Here is an 18,715-nt window from a genome sequence, read left to right on the forward strand (position 1 = left end):
AAGAGTGGAAAGAGACAATGCATGGCTCATTCTCTTTTTCATCCTCGCTGCAGGGAAAGAATTGTGTGTATTGTGTTTTGTTCTAGCAGGGTGTTGTATTCAGGTTCTTTTTAAGAAGTACATATGTTTCTCTTGGAGAACACAGGCTGTAGAGGTGTTTGTGGCGCTTGGAGGAGAAGGAACAGACAGGGAGCAAATCAGAGCTACACGAACATCTGTAGTGGAAAGAGAAGCAAATCCCACTCGCACCTAGTTTTAGAGCCCTGGGTGGATACACAATTTCTGTCGGCAGAAGCAGATAATCAAGGCTATAAAGTGGATGTGTGCAGGGCTCTACCAGGACCTGCAGGGGGAAAAGTGGCAACATGTCAGGCTACTGCTTGCTAGAGTCAGTGCCCAATCCCAGGCAGCTCCTCCAGCATGGCTGTATGTATCACCCCCAATCCTGCCCATGGGGCCAGCCTCAGGCTCACCATTAGTTGTCCCTGGTCATGGTAGTGTGCGCAAGTGGTTCACATGCTCCCAGACAGGTGACACAGAGTATCCAAGTAGCACTAGCTAGCCCATAGCCCTCTCTCTCTAGCTATAAAACAGGGTTCAGAGACTACCTATCTCCCAATAATAAAGCCAGGCACTGTGCTGTACCGATCTTGTGTTTAGTTGTGACTGTCTGAGTACATTTCTCAGACCTGAAGGAGAGCTCTGTGTACCTGAGAAGCTGTCTCTCACTTGCTCCACCTTGTCTCTCATACCCACAAATCATGGGGAGGTACCTTGAACTCAGCACCTGTGGCTCCAAGCTGAGAGGGGCTTATCCTACTAAGAGTACCATTCCAAATAAGTTTATTATGGAGTAGAGATCACTGACCCCAACTTCTTTGTCTACAGGACACTCTGGAGAAGCCATAGCACCCCCTAGGTAGCACTGAAGGATTGTTGATTTAAAGAGAGCTTCAGACACACACAAATGTGTGTGTGCACAAACACCTGCACAGACACATAGGCACGTTTTCTGAAGTAGCAGTCTGGAATCACAATCCTTAAAATGGCCACAAGGAGGCAGCAGACAGCCTATAATGTAGGAAGGGGGTGGGAAGAGCGGGAAGGCAGAATAGGAAAAAAGAGGTAAAATACCTCTCTTACTTCTATCCTTCCCTCTTCTCTCCCTCCTCTCCCTCCTCTTCCCCTCTTGCTTCCCATCTTCCTCTTCTCCCTGTCTCTCTTTACCATCTCCAGGGAACTTGGGAGGGCAAATGGCTTTAGATCCCCAGCCAAAGGCACTGTTCTAATGCCAAGTGTTCCCATTTGTTTTTCCTTTGCTGGCTGGGGAAAGAAGAATTAGAATGTGCTGCTCATTCCCAGAGTCGTATTACACCTCTCTGCTTCACCACATCCTGAATTTTCCCGCCCAGCCTCCCCTTTCCCTCCCAGTACATGCCTTGGAAAGAGCTGGGTGGGAGGGGTGAACATTCAAACAGGGAGGAACTAGTAGGGTGACGTAAGTGAGGAAGTTGGACACTGGGAAGAATCACAAGGAGGAACGAGCAACAAAGGAGGACCCCTGATTTGGATGGACAAGGTAAGGTGATCAACAGGTTATCTAAGGTATTTATACACAAATGCTAGAAGCCTGGGAAACAAACAGGAAGAATTAGAAGCCCTGGTCCAGTCAAAGAACTATGGTTTGAATGGAATAACGGAGACTTGGTGGGATGACTCGCATGACTGGAGCACTGTCATGGAAGGGTATAAACTGTTCAGAAAGAACAGGCAGGGGAGAAAAGAAGGATGAGTTGGACTTTATGTAAGAGAGCACTATGATTGCTCAGAGCTCCAGTATATAGAGGGAGAAAAGCCTGTTGAGAATCTATGGGTTAAGTTTAGAGGTGGAAGAAAAAGGGGTGATATTGTGGTTGGGGTCTGCTATAGTCCATTGGATCAGGTGGACAAGGTCAGGGCTGGATTAAGGCATGGGCTAGCCAGGCAGCTGCCCGGGGTGCCAACCTATGGGGTGCGCCTGATGGCAGCTGTAAGGGGCGCACAGAGCCCCTTACAGCTGCCATCAGGCACCGCGCTCCCAGTTTGCGGGCTGCAGCAGCTTCCAGCAGCCACCCCGCAGTGGCCACCCAGGGCGGAGGCTGTGTTAACTCCTGCAGTGCTGGCCAGAAGCACCCTTCCCGCGGGGCCCTGCAGGGTCAGGCTCAGCCCGCCCTGGGCAGCCCCGGGCGGTGTGCCAGCGGTGGTAGCTGGGCTGGGCTGGGCTGGGCTGGGCTGGGCCGGGCACGTGCGCCCTGCTGCTGCCAGCTCTGCATGCCCCTCCCCCCCCATGCACCGGGCGGGGGAGGAGCCGCACATGCGCCCTCTCCAAAACCGGGGCACAATTAACATGTCTGCCCGGGGCGCCAGAATGGCTCGGTCCAGCCCTGGACAAGGTAAATGAGGCTTTCTTTGGACAAATGAAAGAAGCTTCCAGATCACAGGCCCTGGTTCTCATGGGGGACTTTAATCACCCTGACATCTGTTGGGAGACCAATACAGCAGTACACAGACAATCCAGAAAATTCTTGGAGAATGTTGGGGATAACTTCTTGGTACAAGTGCTGAAGGAACTGACCAGGGGCCATGTGCAGCTTGACCTGCTTCTCACAAACAGGGAGGAACCAGTAGGGGAAGTAGAGGTGAGTGACAACCTAGGAATCAGTGATCATGAGATGGTAGATTTCAGGATCCTGACCAAAGAAAGAAAGGAGATTAGCAAAATACACACCATGGACTTCAGAAAAACAGACTTTGACTCCCTCAGAGACCTGATGGGCAGGATCCCCTGGAATGCTAACATGAAAGGGAAAGGAGTCCAGGAGAGCTGGCTGTATTTTAAAGAAGCCTTATTAAAGGCACAGGAAGAAGCCATCCCAATGCACAGCAAGAAAAGCAAGTATGGTAGGTGACCAGATTATCTTACCGGGGACATCCTTGGTGAGCTTAAACACAAAAAGGAAGCTTTCAAGAAGTGGAAACTTGGACAGATGACTAGGGAGGAGTATAAATATATTGCTCGAGAATGCAGGGGAGTTACCAGGAAGGCGAAAGCACAATTGGAATTGCAGCGAGCAAGGGATGTGAAGGTTAACAAGAAAGGTTTCTACAGGCTTGTTAGCAATAAGAGGGTGATCAGAGAGAGTGTGGGGCCCTTGCTGGATGAGGGAGGTAAGCTAGCGGGAAAATCTGAAGTAGTCAATGCTTTCTTTGTCTCTGTCTTCGTGGACAAGGTCAGCTCCCAGAAAAATGCACTAGGCAACACAATATAGGAAGGAGGTGGGCAGCCCTTGGTGGGGAAAGAACATGTTAGGAATTATTCAGAAAAGCTAAACATACACAAATCCATGGGCTCGGATTTAAAGCATCCGAGGGTACTGAGGGAGTTGGCAAATGTCATTGCGGAGCCTTTGGCCATTATCTTTGAAAACTCGTAGATATCTGGAGAGATCCTGGATGATTGGAAAAAGGCAAATGTAGTGTCTATCTTTAAAAAAGGGAAGATGGACAATCCAGAGAACTACAGACCAGTCAGCCTTACTTTAGTTCCCGGAAAAATCCTGAAGGGGATCCTCAAGGAATTCATTTTGAAGCACTTGGAAGAGGGGATAGTGATCAGGAATAGTCAACCCAGAGGTTTTAAGTCTCGACTTGACAAAGCCCTGGCTGGGTTGATTTAGTTGGGATTGGTCCTGCCTTGAGCAGGGGCTGGACTTGATGACCTCCTGAGGTCTCATCCAGCTCTATGATTCTATGATTCCTTAGTGCTAAGGGATCTAACAGCTGGCCTGCAAGTCAACTCCCCCTCCCGTGCTGCGTGCATGTAGCTCATGGTGTCACGTGTGGTCTGATAGGGGTGCTTCCAACACATTGACCCCCAAGGGGACTCTTTACGGTGGTGTGGGAGGGAGAGTATGTCTACACTACAAAGTTAATTCGAACTAACAGCCGTTAGTACAAATTAACAGCCGTTAGTTCGAATTAACTTTCATAGTGTCTCCACATACAAACCGCTAGTTCGAACTTAATTCAAACTAGCAGAGCACTTAATTCGAACTAGGTAAACCTCATTGTACGAGGACTAACGCCTAGTTCGAATTAAGTAGTTTGAATTAAGGGCTGTGTAGCCACTTAATTCGAACTAGTGTGAGGCTAGCCCTCCCCAGCTTGCCCTGGTGGCCACTCTGGGCACCACCAGGGAAACTCGTCTGCCCCCCTCCCGGACCCCCAGCCCTTAAAGGGGCACGGTCTGGCTACGGTGCCCATGCCAGGTGCAAGCCTGCCAGCACCCAGCCAGCAGACCCTGCACCTGGCACAGGATGAGCCAGCCACCCGCTGCCACCCAGCCCTCCACCTCTTGCTAGGAGCAGGCTGGCGGCTCCCAGGAGCCTGCCCAGGGCTGCAAGAGGCGGGCGTCCATCTGGTCTAGTGCAGAGATCGTGGACCTCATCGAGGTTTGGGGGGAGGCCTCCAATGTCCACGACCTCCACACTAAGCACAGGAATGCAGCCGTCTCGGGCAGGATAGCTGCCAGCCTGGCCACCAAAGGCCACATGCGAACCCAGGAGCAGGTTTGCATGAAAATCAAGTTGGTCCAGTGAGACCCCCGACCCTGAGCCCTGAGCTTAGAACATAAGAAGATAAGAACGGCCGTACTGGGTCAGACCAAAGGTTAATCTATCCCAGTAGCCTGTCTGCAGACAGCGGCCAACACCAGGTACCCCAGAGGGGATGGACCAAAGACAATGACCAAGCGATTTGTCTCGTGCCATCCATCTCCAGCCTTCCACAAACAGAGGCCAGGGACACCGTTCCTACCCCCTGGCTAATAGCACTCCATGGACCCAACCTCCATGAATTGATCTCACTTCTCTTTAAACTCTGTTATAGTTCTAGCCTTCACAGCCTCCTGTGGCAAGGAGTTCCACAGGTTGACTATGTGCTGTGTGAAAAAGAACTGTTGCTTATTAATTTTAAACCTGCTGTCCATTCATTTCATTTTGTGTCCTCTAGTCCTTCTATTTTGGGAACTAATGAAGAACTTTTCTTTATTCACCCTCTCCATACCACTCATGATTTTATAGACCTCTAACATATCCCCCCTCAGTCTCCTCTTTTCTAAGCTGAAAAGTCCCAGTCTCTTTAGCCTCCGTTCACTTGGGACCTGTTCCAAACCCCTGATCATTGTAGTTGCCCTTTTCTGAACCCTTTCCAAGGCCAAAATATCTTTTTTGAGGTGAGGAGACCACATCTGTACACAGTACTGAAGATATGGCGTACCATAGTTATATACTTCCCCTCCTCCTTCTTTCCCTGGCTTCACCCTTCCAACTCCCTCCTGCCAGGTTTCCACCTCCCCTCTCCCATGCTCTCTCTTCCCCTCTCCCACCTCCTTTTCCCAGTCTCTCCGAGTTTTGTTCAATAAAGAGAGTTTCTATTTTTGAACACACGTGTCCTTTATTTTTTACATCAGGAAGGGGGGCTAGGGAGGGGTAAGTGGAAGGAGGTGAGGGAGGAATGGTGCATGAGCCCCCAGTGGGGAGGACTGGAGTGGCTCTGCAGGCTCCTCAGGCTGGAAGCTCTCCTGCGGGGCCTCCTGGATCCTGACAGACCCCCGATTGATCCCCCTGGAGGGCAGCCTGCGGCAAGTGCAGCCAGGCTGATGTCCAAGTGCTGTGATGTGCCAAGTGAAGGCACTCAGGGCACTTCAAGACAGGACTGCTTTGTTGTCCCTCATTGAGGTAGACAAGCAAGTGGGGAACCCTGAGAACTGTCTGTCCGGGGTGGGGGTCGGGTCCCTTTAAGCACAGCCCTTGGCTAGCCTGAGGCAGCAGCTCCATGCTCTAAGTCCTAACCTGACACTCTGCCAGCACTGGTTCTGGCCAGCCTTAACTTCGGTTCAGGGTCCACTCAATGTGGACATGCTAGTTCGAATTAGCAAAATGCTAATTCGAATTAGTTTTTAGGTCTAGATGCACTAATTCGAATTTGCTTAGTTCGAATTAACTAATTCAAATTAAGTTAGTTCGAATTACTGCTGTAGTGTATACCTACCCGGAGTGTGTGGTTGTATCCTTCTCAGCTGCATTAGTGTAGGTACAGCTTTAAAAAAAAGCCATGTAAACTTGCCCTTAGGCTGCAGACAGCCTGGGTAGGAGGAAGGATACAGGAGCCAGCTGGGGGTGCGGGGTCTGTGCAGGAGCGGGGCAGAGGATTGGGCTGCCTACTTGGAGCTGATCCGGGGGAGACACAGGTGCTCTGCAGGGTTCTGCACTCTGCAGGGAAGCACTTCCTGCAGGCACCCCGCCTCCCCCTTCCCCCCCCCCCCCCGATTCCTGGTCAATGGAAGCAATGGGCTGTGTGTGTGGTGGGGAGGGGGGGGGGTTGCCTGCAGAGGGCATTTTCCTGCAGTGTGCAGAGCCACTTCCTCCCTCCTGCCAGGCAGAGCCCATGGAGCCAGATCCACCCCTGTCTTGCCTTGATCAGGCCTGCAAGGCTTGGGGCTCCCCACCCCAAATATTGGGTTTGTGAAAAGGAATTATAGTGTGTGGAAATTTCCAGCTGGGCCAGAAATCAAACCACAGAAGGCCAGTATGCTCCAACCTGTAGCTGTAGAAGGAGTCATTATCTCGTGTGGTAACTAAATTCCTCAAAATACAATGACCCTGCCCAACTGAGCATCCTGTTTTGCTAAGAAAACAGGGGTGGTGGGTGACTTATGGTATTTTTCGTAACTAAACCACAGGTTCCCATTTTTCCCATTTTGGGAACCCGTCCACAAGGGCACGAGTGATATTTCATATGTATTGAAAAGGAGAGCCTAGTCTGATTATCTAGTCGAATGTGTGCACTCGCAAAAGTGTTAGGGTACGGAAATCTGTTTTGGCCTTGAGGGCTATATAGGTAATGCGAAAAGGACTATAAGACCCCATAGTATTTAATGTGGAGCAGGATTATCTTCCTCACTGAGGACTTCCTCCAATTTTCTTCCTCCAACTCTCTCCCTTCACTTTTCCTTTACAGTACTAATCCTCTTTTAAGCCTATTCTTTAAGTGTCTTCTGCTCCGATACTCTCTTATCTCTCTGGGTATGTCTACACTACCCTCCTAGTTCGAACTAGGAGGGTAATGTAGGCATACCGCACTTGCAAATGAAGCCCGGGATTTGAATTTCCCGGGCTTCATTTGCATAAGCGGGGAGCCGCCATTTTTAAAACCCCACTGGTTTGAACCCCGTGCAGCGTAGCTACACGGGGCACGAACTAGGTAGTTCGAACTAGGCTTCCTAGTTCGAACTACCGTTACTCCTCGTGAAGACACGAGGCAAATGGCTTGGTCACTGTCTTTGATCCATCCCCTCCAGAGTCCCTAGGGTTGGCCGCTGTCGGCAGACAGGCTACTGGGCTAGATGGACCTTTGGTCTGACCCAGTACGGCCATTCTAAGCTCAGGGCTCAGGGTCGGGGGTCTCAGTGGACCACCTTGATTTTCATGCAAACCTGCTCCTGGGTGGCCAGGCTGGCAGCTCTCCTGCCCTAGACGGCCACTTTCCTGTGCCTAGTGTGGAGGTTGTGGACGAGGTCCACGATGTCTGCACTGGACCAGGCAGGTGCCCGCCTCTTGCAGTCCTGGGGAAGCTCCCGGGAGCCGCCAGCCTGGTCCCGGGAAGAGGGGGAGGGCTGGAGGGCATCAGGTGGCTGGCTTGAGCCATGCCAGGTGCAGGGTCTGCTGGCTGGGTGCTGGCAGGCTTGCACCTGGTACTGGCAGCGTAGCCAGCCCGTGCCCCTTTAAGGGGGCTGGGGCCAGGAGGGGGGCAATAGAGTTTCCCTAACGTCCATTAGTTCGAATTAACTTTGTAGTGTAGACATACCCTAATAGTGCTACCACCCAGGGTGATTGAATCAATTTATGTGGCCACCATAGTGGGCATTTTATTGTTTGTAATCTTAATACCTATCATAATAAAAATTGCTTTGATTTGTTACCAGCCACAGTGTAAGTGTAATTGCCGTGGTTCCCAAGAACTGACTCCAAACATAGAGCCCTCTAGCTCTTAACTTCTGTGGTAGGGATGGAGGACAAATCTAGAAACTTTCTGGCCAGATTGGTGAGCCTGGAACCCATACCATATTCCTAACCCCCGGGCTACAGGGAGGAAGCAATTTCCTGCCTGTACATGATCTGAACTTTTAGACTTCACAGCAGCCTCCTCCCCCTCACCACCTGCTGCCCCTGGCACGGACTTAGCATCCTTCTCCCCCCTGCTTCTCTGCCCTGGATTCTGCCTCTAAGGAGCATGGGGCTGTTCTGTCCTCTAGGAACCCTGCCCTGCTGAGCTATCTCTGGCCTGGTTTGCTGAAGCCTCTGCAGACAGGTTGGGTGCTGGTGCACAAGGCCTCCTTAGGGCTTAATCCTTTCCTGCCAGCACTGTAGCCATGACAGGAGGTGGCAGGGCTATGTCAGTGGGCAGCTGCAGCCTGGAGATGCTAGCTGCCTTTGGACATTATGTGTGCAGGAAGGGAGAAGCTGCTTTCAGCCATATTGGCAGGGGCAGGGGAAGGAAAGGAAAGATGAGCTTTGCAAAGACCCTTTTCCTCCTTCTCCTCGTCCTTCCTGCCGCTGGAAGCAGTCCCCATCCCTTCCCTCCAGCACAGTGCCAAAGACAGTTGCTGGCCACATTTTGGTGTGAACCATGGCAGGAATCTGGGTCGGGAAAGCAAGCCTTCGCCCAGTGTTGCCTCAGGAAGCTGTGGCACCAGATACCAGGAAAGGTGGGTTGGCCTGGGGGGGCCAGAATTCCTGATTCCCACACTCATGCTTTAACCAGAGTGCACTTGTTAATTTCCTATGGGATTCCCATCAACTTCTGAGGGTATGTCTACACAGCAAAGTTATTTTGAAATAACTTTCCAAGTGTCTACACAGCCAAACCGCTATTTCAAAATTAATTCGAAATAGCAGAGCACTTATTTCAATTTCGGTAAACCTCATTCTATGAGGAATAATGCCAAAATTGAAATAGCTAAATCGAAATAAGTGCTGTGTAGATGCTTATTTCAAAATAGGGGGCCTCCAGCCCTTCCCAGGGTGCCCTGGTGGCCACTCTGGGCCAAACCAGTAAAACTCTTCTGCTCCCCCCGAGCTCCAGAGCCCTTAAAGGGATAGACTCTGGCCACAGTGCCAGTGCCTGTGCCTGCTGCAAGCCTGCCAGCCCAGAGCCAGCAGTCCAAGCACCTGGCCCAGCATGAGCCAGCAACCCACTGGCACCCAGCCCTCCACCACTCCCCAGGCGCAGGCTGGTAGCTCCCAGGAGCCTGCCAGGGGCTGCAAAAGGTGGGCACCTTCCTGGTCTAGTGCAGAGATCGTGGACCTCATTGAGGTTTGGGGGGAAGCCTCTAATGTCCACGATCTCCGCATTAGACACAGGAATGCAGCTGTCTACAGGCGGATGGCTGACTGCCTGGCCACCAAAGGCAACATGCGCACCCAGGAGCAGGTGCGCATGAAAATAAAGGAGCCGCAGCAGGCCTATACCAGGGCCTCTGGGGGCAGCTCCCAATCAGGGGCTGACCCGGACTCCTGCCCCTATTATGATGCCCTGGACCGCATCCTGGGGGGTCAGATGGTCTGTGCCCTGGATGGTCATCGACCCTGGGGCAGAGGGCCCTGCCCATGACACCCAGGAGGAGGAGGAGGAGGACAGCCAGGAGCCGCGGGAGCCTGGAGGGAGCGTGCCCCGCACCCAGGACCCCCAAGCCATCCCAGCAAGCCTGTCGCCGGTGTCATCCGAGGCTGGGGAGGCCTCGACATGTGAGTGCCCTCACTGTCCCCTTATGTGGGGCGGGGGGGGAGGGGAGAGAGAGACCAGGGACCGCGCGTGTGGGCCTTGCTGACCATGGGGCACGCAGCAACCTGTGCATGTGCCATGCCACCCTGGGCATGTGGCCCCAGCTGGCTGCCACACAGGGACCCTGGCCTGTTACCCACACGCATGTATGTATGAAGGCACATGACATGCTCCTGACCCCGGGGAGGGACACTGCACGATGCCCTCCCTCCACAAGCCCCCTCTACGCAGAGGCAGGGCACATCTCCCCTTCCCTCCCACACCCACACTATATACAGCACAGGGGCCAGCTCACACTCCCAGGGATATCAGGACATGATGGTGCAGACACCTGCCGTCCTCGCCTTGCAGAGGGGGGCTGAGCTTCACCCACTGTGTCCCCAGGAATAACTGATCACTTCTTGTGTTTCTCCACAGCTGCAGCAGCTACAAATGCAGGACGCACCATCCCGCGCAGGACATCCTCCTGCACCCAGGCCTTCAGCAGGCTGTGCCGGAACCAGGAGGAGTACCAGTGGCAGCACCTGGAGTTCCTGCGAAGGCAGGTCCATTGCCAGGAGCACTAGGTGCAGGAAGATCTGCAGCTGCGGCGGGAGAGTTTGTGGGAGCTGCTTGACCAGGGCCGTGCCATCCGCGACCACCTGCAGACCCTGGTGCAGAGATTGCGGCCTGCTGCCACTCCAACCCCTGCAGCTGCCCCAGCTATCACTCCTCCTTCCACTCCTGCTCCCCCTCCTGCTTCTTCCTCTCCCCCTTCACCCACCCCACCCTCCATACCTGGCCCCACACTCATAGTGTTGGGAGACAGGTGGACCAGCAAGACCCCCAACCCAGAGCTTCTCCTCCCCCTTCCGGCTCCCTCCTCCCATGTTTGTCCCTCCTCTCTCCCACCCTCATTCCCCCCGCATCCCAATTATGGTCAATAAAGGGAGTTTGTTTTTGGCAACACACGTGTTTTTATTTTACATCAGGAAGGGGGGTTAGGGAGGGGAAAGTGGAAGGATGTGAGGGTGGAATAAGGCACAAGGCCCCTCTGGGGCATGCCAGGAAGACTTCAGTCCTCCTCTGGGTGGAAGCTCTCCCGCAAGGCCTACCGGATACGGACAACCCCTCAATGGGCCTCCTAGCTGGCAGTCATGTAGGGCTGTGCATAGAAGCCAACCAAGTGGTTGGCCTCTGCCATCCAGCCTGACAGGAAAGCCTCACCCTTCCTCTCATACAAATTATGCAGCACACAACAAGCTGCCATCACGTGCGGAATATTCCGCTCGGAGAGGCGGGTGAGGAGGCATCTAAAATGGGCATTCAACTGGCCCAACGTCTCCTCCACCACGATGTGGGCCCTGCCACCCTTGGCATTAAAGGCCTGTTGGGAGGGCTTGAGGTGTCCCGTGTCATGAGCCAGGGTTGTAGTGGGTAGGCCTCATCCCCCACCAGGCACACAGGCACGTCCATGTCCCCGACCCTGATGTGGCGGTCGGGGAAGCAAGTCCCAGCATGCAGCCTCTGGCACATGGAGGAGTTGTGGTAAACCCATGTCATGTGCTTTTCCAGCCCAGCCCACGATGTCCATGAACTGGCCCTGGTGGTCAGACACAGCCTGCAGGATGACTTAGAAGCATCCCGTCCAGTTGATGTAGAGGGAGGCCTGGTGGTCCGGGGCACGGATGGCGATGTGAGTCCCATCGATTGCCCCCCCCCCGCCCCACAGTTGGGGAAGCCCAAGATGCCAAACCCCTCAATCACTGCTTCCAAATCGGTGAGGTGAATGACTCTGCGGAGCCGCACTCTATTGATGGCCTTGACCACCTGCAGAGGGACACACAAAACCACCGAGAGTCACTGGGGTGCCAGGGTGGCAGAGAGTGCTCCTTCCCCACCACTGCCCCACGCCCCCACTCCCAGGAGCAACCCCCCCTGCAATCCTGGCCACCAGGCAGTCCGTAGTGCAGTTGGGACAGACCAAACCTTCCTGGGGAAGGGACTTTCACCACCTCCCCCACTTTTCCCTAGGGCAGCCCATCCCCTCCTTGCACCACCCCCCCTCCTGGCAGAGTGTCCGGAGATTGCTGTACCTGCATGAGCACTGCTCCGACAGTGGATCTCCCCATGCCAAACAGGTTCCCCACGGATCGGTAGCTATCCGGCATGGACAGCTTCTAGAGGGCGATGGCCACACGCTTGTGGAGGGGAATGGCGGACATCATATGCGTGTCCCGTCGCCACAGAGCAGGGCGAGCCACTCACAGAGCTCAAGGAAGGTGTCCTTCTTCATCCTGAAATTCTGGGTCCACTGTTGGACTCCACGGTGCTCCAGGACAATGTGGTCACACCAGTCACTGCTGGTGTCCAGGCGCCAGATGCAGCAGGGCACGCTGGCATCCGGGCACTGCTGCTGCTCCTCCCTGGCCCCCAGGGGTGTTGGAAGAGGGCCTGGGGGTTGGGCTGCAGCAGATGCTGCCAGGCAGTCTCCAGCAATTGCAATCAGGCTCGCAGCAACGCATCCAAAATGAGCACCAGAGTGCCTAGGGGTGGCTCCGGCTCCATGGTGCCGAGTGCTGTGGTGTCCCGAGTGAGGGCAACCAAAGCAGACAGAGAGACAAATGCTTTGCTGTCCCTCAGTGAGATAGGCAAGGAAGCAGGGAAAGCTGAGGACCGGCTGTCCAGGGGTGTCCCTTGAAGCACAAGCCTCAGATAACCTCAGGCATTAGCCATACAAAGCAACTACTGACCTGATGCCCAGCTGGAACCAGTTTCAGCTGCCCTTAAATGCGATTCAGTGTCCAATCAGTGTGGACGCACTATTTCGAAATGCATTTTGTGTGTAGATGCATTATTTCATTTCAAATTAACTATTTCGAAATAAGATATTTTGAAATAATGCTGTAGTGAAGACATATCCTAAGAGTCCTGCTCATTCTCCTCAGTGCTTGTGTAATTCACTGTTAGCGTGCAGGTGAGCATCCTCTGCTGGTGCAGAGTGTCATCTAAGCTGCTGCCATTTTACATCGCACACGTGAGGCTCTTTCTTGGCGAAAGAGACCAGGGCCAGGTGTGGTACTTGTGCCATCTTCGAGCAACAAGCAGCCCAGATTCTCGCTTCTGGAGCTCCCTGTAAGCTACCCTAAGAGAAGTTTGATAAATCAAGTTCTTGGGGATGAAATGTGCTCTTGGTGACCAACAAGGCCTGTCCTACAGCCCCTTTTCCTCAGGGGTGAGAACCAGCATAGTCCTTATTAAGCAAATTCCAAAGCAAGTTATGATGCCACAACACAACGTCTCTCATTTATCTGTTTAAATTAGAAAAAGGGATTGACTCAAGTCTGTCCTTTAGCACATGCACGGTGATTAAACAGCAACTGGCAAGCTAGCTCAGGCACAGAGGGGAGGGAAGAATGACACAGGGATTGGCAAGAAGTGAGATAAGGTGAATAGGATCCAAGGGATTAGAAGTCTCAGAGGGAGAGACATGCTAGTCTGTAACTTTAAAAATGACTAGTCCTCTGTCACCGTGAAGCAGTGTTTCCCAATTTTATTTGGCCATAGAACCCTTTTAAACTCAAAAGAATTTTGTGGAACCCCTAATAACAGTCTGATATATGGAGCTGAAAAACTAGACCGTAAATAAGTAAGGATAATAATAATCAAATGCTAAACAATGTAATGAGAAGGGGCTTGAGGGTGCAGGGTCCAGGTGGAGGTATGGGTGCAGGACAGGGTGCTGGCCTGTGGGAGGGATACAGGAAGGGGTGCAGGGTCTGGGAGGGAGTTGTGACCTGGAGGAGTTGGGGAGAGGGGATACAGAGGATTTGGGTGGTGACCTGGGGCAGGGAGTTGTTGGGAAGAGGGGAGCTAAGGTGCAGAGGCAGGCTCTGGCTGGGAGACACTTACCTAGACACAGGGTCCATGCAAGTCTGCTGGTGGGTTGCTCCATGTGGTTCTGCTCCAGCATGGGGAGGGAGGGAGGAAGGAGGATTTGCTCTTCCCCTGCCTCCAGCAAAATGTCTCTGCCCCTGTTGGCTGGAAACTGGCCAATGGGAGCTGAGGGATTTGGCTGGGGGCGGAGACAATGCACACATTCTCCTGTCCCTCCCCAGCTTGCAGAGCAATTAGCAGCCAGCTGTTTAAAACAGTGTGAGCTGCTCTGTAGTAATGGTGCCAGTGAGGTGGCCATGGGCCAGATCCAGTGGTTTGGTGGGCTGTATTCTGTCTGCTAGATGCCTCTTGTCCACCCCTGCAATAGCTGATGAGGAGGTGTGAATACCAAGAGAGGGAAAATTGATTTTTTAGTGAGCCAGCCATTCCCAGTCTTTATTCAAACCCAGATTAACAGTGTCATGATGGCAAATGAATTGCAGCTTTGCAGTTTCTCTTTGAAGTCTGTTTTTGAAGTATTTTTGCTGAAGGACAGCCACTTTGAAATCTAGGGTATGTCTACACAGCAAAGTTATTTCAAAATAACAGCCCTTATTTCGAAATAACTTTCCTAGCATGTACACAGCCAAACCGCGGTTTCAAAATAAATTCGAAATAGCGGAGCGCTTATTTTGATTTTGGTAAACCTCATTCTACAAGGAATAACACCAAGTTTGAAATAGCTAATTCAAAATAAGTACTGTGGAGACACTTATTTCGAAATAAGGGGCTTCCAGACTTCCCAGGGTGCCCTGGTGGCCACTCCAGCCTCAACCAAGAACACTCCTCTCCCCTCCCTGGAGCCCTTAAAGGGGTAGGCTCTGGCCACAGTGCCTGTGCCAGGTCCAAGCCTGCCAGCCCAGAGCCAGCAGTCACTACCCCTGACCCAGTGGTCCCAAAATATGAGCCAGCAAGCCACTGGCAGCCAGCCCTCTGCCGCTCCCCAGAAGCAGTCTGCCAGCTCCCAGGAGCCTGCCAGGGCCCGGAGAAGGCAGGCACCTTCCTGGTCCAGGGTGGAGATCATGGACCTTATTCAGGTTTGGGGAGGATGCCCCCAACATCCATGATCTCCACACTAGATGGAGGAATGCAGCTGTCTATGTCAGGATAGCTGCCAGCCTCTCCACCAAAGGCCACATGCGAACCCAGGAGCAGGTTCGCATGAAAATCAAGTTGATCCGGCAAGACCCCCACCCCTTTCCCTTCTTCCCCCTTCCAGCTCCCTCCTCCCAGGTTTCCCCCTCCCCTCTCCCACCTCCTTCCCTCTCCCGCCTCCTTTCCCTAGTCTCACCAGAGTTTCATTTCTCCCCCCACCCCATTTTGTTAAATAAAGAGAGTTTGTGTTTATGAAAAAACGTGTATGTTATTTTACATCAGAAAGGGGGACTGGGGGAGGGGTAAGTGGAAGGACATGAGGGAGGAATGAGGCACAAGCCACCAGTGGGGCAGACCAGGGAGGCTCTTAGTGCTCCTCAGGGTAGAAGCTCTCCCGCAGGGCCTCCTGGATATTGACAGCCCCCCGATGGACCTCCTGGATGGCAGCCTGCAGAAAGTGCAGCCTGGCTCACAGCAATGTGTCCAAGAGAAGCACCAGAGTGCTCAGGGGCAGCTCTGACTCCATGTTCAGAGTGCTGTGGTGTCCCGAGTGAGGGGAAGCAGAGCACGCAGAGACAAAATACTTTGCTGTCCCTCATCGAGGTAGGCAAGCAAGCAGGGAAACCTGAGAACCGGCTGTCCAGTGGGGTTCCTTTAAGCACAGACCTCAGATAGCCTCTGGCAGCAGCCACACAAAGTAACTCCTGACCTGATGCCCTGCCGCACCTGGCACTTAAATGTAATTCAGTGTCCAGTCAGTGTGGACACGCTACTTCAAAATGCATTTTGTGTGTGGACGCGTTATTTCGAAATAAGCTATTTTGAATTAACTATTTTGAAATAACGCTGTAGCATAGACATATCCTTACTGAGTGTCCCTCTGCCACAGAGGGAGGTTATGTGTTTCCTTTAACCGCTCCCATTTCCCCCCCCCCTTTTTTTTACAGCTGCTTTTTAATAAATTGTATTTGCTTTGAACTGCACTATGATCAGTGCATCAGAGAAGCGTGCAGAGAGAGCATCCCAGAGGCAGGACACCCTAGTTCCTGTCCTATGTGACCACAGCTAGGTTGGGGCTCAAACCTCCCAGGAATCCTGGGCCCAGCCTTGAGTACTCTGCCACACAGGAGAGTGGAAAGGGAGCCCTCGAGGTCAGGCAGGTCCCTGAGCAAAGGGAGTTGGAGTGAGGTGCCGGATACTTTCGGAAGCCTGGAAAGATGATGGGAGCATTCCCCTGCTTGCACATCCTCATCTCTCTCTCTGCCTGTCATTGAGAGAATGATGTGCGTGTGCGACTGATGCACTATATTCCCAGTGGAGGCCCCCTTTAGTAGAGGGGATCTGAACTTCATTGGGACTATACCTCCCATGATGCCTTGGGGTGGGGGGAGGGAGAGAGAGATCCACGTCAGGGAATGCAGAGAGAACATGCAATGGGCTGCAGCTAGGAAGGAGCTGAGATTGTTTAATGGAGCTGTGTCCAGGCCAGAAGCTGCCTTTAAAAAGCCAGAAACTGCTGAAAGCCTGCTGGGGCTTTGATGAAGCAGGGAGCCTCAGACGCCACCATGGGCTTCCCAGGAGCCAGAGCAGAGATGGTTGCTTTGCCCAGAACTGTCTAAGACGGGCTAGAGGGAAGGCAGTGTGAGTATCCACTGGCCTCTTTTGAGAAGGTGCTTGCAAGGGGAGGCCCATCAAAGAGACTGCCAAGAAGTTGTCCTGAGAAGAGGTGAGTTGTCATCTGACCAAAATCCGGAGTTGCTTACGCCTGGTTAAAACAATCCCAATTTTCGGAGGAACTGTGTAGCTTAGGTTGATGCCAAATTTTCTGTCCCTTGTTGCCTTGAATGGTCAGATTTAGTGGACCAACAGAGTGCTGTCCTCAGCTTCGTGATTTTTAAGTGCACCCATACAAACAAGGATTTATAATTCTGAAATCTAGAGTTGTACATGTTCTGAGGTGGGGTAAATGATGGCAGTGTAAATGCAAGTTAGATACATTTCATTTAGTACTGTAAACTGTATTTATGGATTTATTGAACTGCTGATTTAAATTAGTTGTGACATTTAATCTCAGGTTACATCTACACTACCCTGGGGATCTACGTTCTGAGGCTGATCCACTGATGGATCTAGTAAATGTAGTTAGATGGATTTACTGCCATGGTGTCATCACAGGTCTCTGGCTCTGTCTCAGAAGGCTGCTTGTATGTGTGCTCAATGATGTGGGCACAATGACCACAGCAGACCCCAAGAGGGCCCCCAAAGACCACAAACCAGAGAAGGATCGAAGGTGCCAGGCCAGGTTTATTGTTAAGCCAAGTACAGCAATAGTTGTCAGTAGGCTCTACTGAACCAGTACGCATATGTACTTGCCACAATGGAATGACTGAGTCAGTGGGACATTTCCACTGCCCCCAGGTCATACAAAGGCTGTCCCCCCAAGACACCACTTTATATACAGGTACAAATAAGTCACACCTCACTGTTGATGTGTCAGGTTGCCCTCTGACATTGTCAGGTTATCATCCATCACCCTGTACCTCGTGGTTTAATTAGACCATCTCTATCCATCATGCTGTCATTCTAGACCCTTTCCTGAACCTGGGTCTGTATCTGTGGGGAGTGGGTACCAAGGTCTTTTTTAATGAGCTGGTGGTACCATGTGATTTCAATTTATGACAGTGCCAATTACTGTTCTACACCTGGGCCCATTACCAATTAGCATTTTGCTCTCTCGTGACAAGTTCTGTGAGCAGGGGCCTGTCTCTTGCTCACAGCTTAGCTTTGCTTTATGTTGGCCATGTTTTGTCCATTGTTGGCTAGGCCTCAGGCCTCAAACCAGGCCTGTGCTGCATAGGCTTATGTTTTAGGCCTTCATCTTACTACAGCAAAGACCTGCCAAACCAACCTCAGTTTGCTCTCCCGTCAACCCTGTTACTCTACTTCGGACAAGAAGAGTAAGGGAAGTCAACAGAATGTGGACCTCTCCATAGTATACAGCAGGCATGTCAAACTCGAAACCTACTGAGGGCCACACAAATAAAAACTGATAGCTTTCAGGGCCACCAAAGAAAATGTACTTCTATCAGAAAGTCATAATTATTTATTATTATAGATTATGTTTTAGATACATTTTATAATTTTTCAGGTCTTGTTTTAATATAATACAATAATTTGATATGTAAAATTATTATTTGCCCATATAAAATAATTTTTAATTTAAATATAAATTTAAGGTACTTTAATTTTTTATATGATACATTACTTGTTTTGTTGAAATAAAAACAAGTACAGACTGCGGTTAATCAAATAGAACAGGCTTCCGTGAAAATTTCAGATACTTTATAAGTTTGAGATTTTGCATGAACATATATTCACGCAATTGCAAAAAATTGACACATTTATTTATATAAAATATACATTTTGTGATTTTATTTGGAAATAAATAAAAACCAAAATATTAACAAAATATCCCCCTCCTCTTCCCCAGAGCCAGGCACTCCCATATTCCTGTTCTAAACCAATCCCCCTCCGCTCCTCCAGAGTCCCCCCTGCTCTAACCCAATGCTTCCCACTCCCCCAGAGTCAGGCCCCCCAGACCTTTCCTAGTCTAATGCCTCCCCACATCCCCAGAGCCAGGCATGCCCAACCTAATGCCTCCTCTCTCCCTCAGAGCCATCCCCCTTAACCTAATGCCTGGGTCCTGGAGCCTCTGCTGCCACCACACATTTTTTCCTCATGAACTGGGGCAGCGTGAGCACAAAGGCCAGCTGTGAGCAGGTGCTTGATGCCTGTGCAGAGTGGCAAGCCGGCTGTGAGCACG

At 51.8% G+C, this 18,715-nt stretch overlaps 1 protein-coding gene across 2 annotated transcripts in view; it reads left to right on the forward strand.

The window, feature by feature from the left end:
* The first annotated feature begins 1,440 nt into the window (after positions 1-1,440).
* LOC102450401 (C->U-editing enzyme APOBEC-1-like) overlaps positions 1,441-18,715 on the forward strand; it is a 31,269-nt gene continuing 13,994 nt past the window's right edge. For both annotated transcript variants that reach the window (XM_075902036.1, XM_075902049.1), the window contains exon 1: positions 1,441-1,579. The gene's annotated coding sequence lies outside the window, so the exon portion shown is untranslated. The remainder of the gene's footprint in view (positions 1,580-18,715) is intronic.

The sequence above is a fragment of the Pelodiscus sinensis genome, chromosome 1, assembly GCF_049634645.1.
Source record: "Pelodiscus sinensis isolate JC-2024 chromosome 1, ASM4963464v1, whole genome shotgun sequence".
Taxonomy (NCBI): Eukaryota; Metazoa; Chordata; order Testudines; family Trionychidae; genus Pelodiscus; species Pelodiscus sinensis.